The following is a 2,546-nucleotide window of genomic DNA, read 5'->3' on the forward strand; positions in this document are numbered from 1 at the left end:
CGTCGATTCTAACTCTCGTGCTCACGATTCCTGAGGATGGGCTAGGCCATGCAAGCAAGATGCCCATGGTGTGCCAATGGTCGCACCTTAATTTCATAAAACACTCACGACCATTCCCATGGCACCTTTGACTGAATGTGCCGCATGTGCCTTTGCTGACGTATCCTGACACCACCTCACCACGAGTCATCTTCCTCCTCTGTGCGCTATCCATGCCATGCATACCTTCTTTTCTTTCCATTTTCTTTCCCTTTTTATCACAAAGAGCTTATCTCCAATTTATTTCTCGAGTTTTTGATTTCTTCTAGTTGGTACCCCCTACTTGTGCAAAGTTCGATACACTTACAATTAAACACAACAATATGCTCTTGGAGACCTTACAGATAACACACTAGCTCGCGTGATCCACCTATGATGGGTCTTGCTCGCTCTTACCAATGGTACAACGGTAAGGCCTCCGTCAGTGCTTATGTTGAGATGTGCAAGCTCAGCATGTACGACTCCTGGATGACTATCATCAGTGGTCATCATCACTGGTGCACCTTGGTGGATACACATATCTTCGCTGTGATACTATAGCTGGACTACACCGAGATGGTCTACCTATCAGAGTGATGACACACGTGGATACTCACCTCACTCACTAGTGGTTCATACTAGACCGTTGTACTAGTTTCCCTTTTATGATGTATTTCCTCTTATGTTTTGTAGACCTCTTATCTTGAGTTTGTGAAGAAGAAGAAGTACAGTCTTTTGCCTCTATCTTTGTGTGTGTGCTTGAAAGAGCTCATATCTTTGTGTGTGTGCTTGAAAGAGCTCATATCTCTCCTTCTCTATCTCTTAACATAGTATCAAAGCATGGTTGTGTCTGAGGGGCTTGAAGAAGCAAGCAGGAGCAGTCTAGGAAGCGGCTTCGATATTCTTGGGAGCCATCGTCAACGATCTCCGATTAAGGTGATTTCTTTTGGATAGTGTGCATCTCAGGGTTCTATAAAGTCCTTTGGACTGTGACTGTGCAACCAAATTTCCATTCTGGGCGTGTTTCGATCCTCGTTCTGGAGTTAGAGTGTGTTCGCATGCAAAAATGCTAAGGTTCGGGATTGTGCAGATCTACATATAGGTGGTGCAGAAAGCTTTGGTTTGTCTACAATGTGCACATATACTATTTAGTACAGTGAAATAGATGTACGTATGCAGATTGTAGTAACTGACTATTTTTAGCAGGCTGCTCGAAGACTGTCGTCCAACAATGATGAGCGTAACCAGGTTATCAATGAGAAGCTGGACAAGAACAACTTCCATGCTTGGAAGTTCAAAAGATTATTGGGACTACATTAATGGAGAGCATGAGGTAGCACCACTACTGCTACGAATGTTGTGCAAATTAAGACATTTAAAGATTGGAATCAGGGAGCCTGGAAGGTTATGTATTGGCTTTCTGTCAGTGTACAAGACACTATGATTGGGCATATACAGGATGCTCAATCTCCTAAGGAGGCTTGGGACACTTTGCTGTTGTTGGATGTGACCAACACAAAGGCACGGAAGTTGCACTTGAAGACTGAGAGAGCTGAATACTGTTCATAAGAAAATCATGTCCATCAATGACTATTTCCTGAAGATAAAAAACATATGTGAGTCACTTGCATCGATTGGTGTTACAGTCGATGATGATGATAAAGTAGAATCCTGTCTACGAGGTTTGGGTCCTCAGTACAAACAGTTTAAAAATGGCATCCATTTTGGAGAGAAAATTCCCTCGTTTACAAATTTGGTGTCCTTATTTGTCATAAAAACTAATATCTAATTATCCCAAATGATTTTCTCATGTTAAACTGATCATTTAATATGGGAAAGTACCAAGGGAATAAAAGCTAGAATATTGGTAAGGCTGCTAGACTGATCTCTGCAGGGATCCAAAGGAGGAAAAATAAGGATCCAAAGGGGGACAGTCTGCAAAAGAGCAATGTGCTTCAATGGGGTTTAGGTTCCTAAATTTAATTCAATTGTCCAAAAGCCAAAGTAGGGGAAAATTGGATGGTCATGGGAAGACTAGAAAGTCTTCCCACATCCCTAGGAAGGAGGGGGCGATCCCTAATAGTAGGGGATGAGAGAGAAACACGCACACACTCCAAAGCTCCCCCTTTACACAAAAGAAATACTGAACACATGTCAAGATCCTAGGCCAGTTGCCCCCAATCTCCCCTTAAATCCTATTGGATGGCCATAGAGGTGGACCAATGAGAATTAGGCTAGAGTAAAATTAATCTAATCAATTTAAAAATGCTTGATAAAAGAACCAATAGAAACTAAGCTCCCTAGAAGACTATCGGACAGTCTACCAAGGGGTCCAATGAGCATCTAGTAGCCCAATGGCTTGCCTGATTTCTATTGGCTAGAAGACTAAGAGGTCCAATTAAAGTTTAACTGGATTATTTAATTACTTAAAGCTATCACAAAAGGGGAAAGGGGGACATATGTCAAAAGGCTATCAAAATTATGCTTCTAATTTGTGATTGGCTAAGCTTTGCAGGAGACAATAGGAT

This window comes from Adiantum capillus-veneris, chromosome 1 (genome assembly GCF_014529385.1).
Source record: "Adiantum capillus-veneris isolate H3 chromosome 1, ASM1452938v2, whole genome shotgun sequence".
Taxonomy (NCBI): Eukaryota; Viridiplantae; Streptophyta; class Polypodiopsida; order Polypodiales; family Pteridaceae; genus Adiantum; species Adiantum capillus-veneris.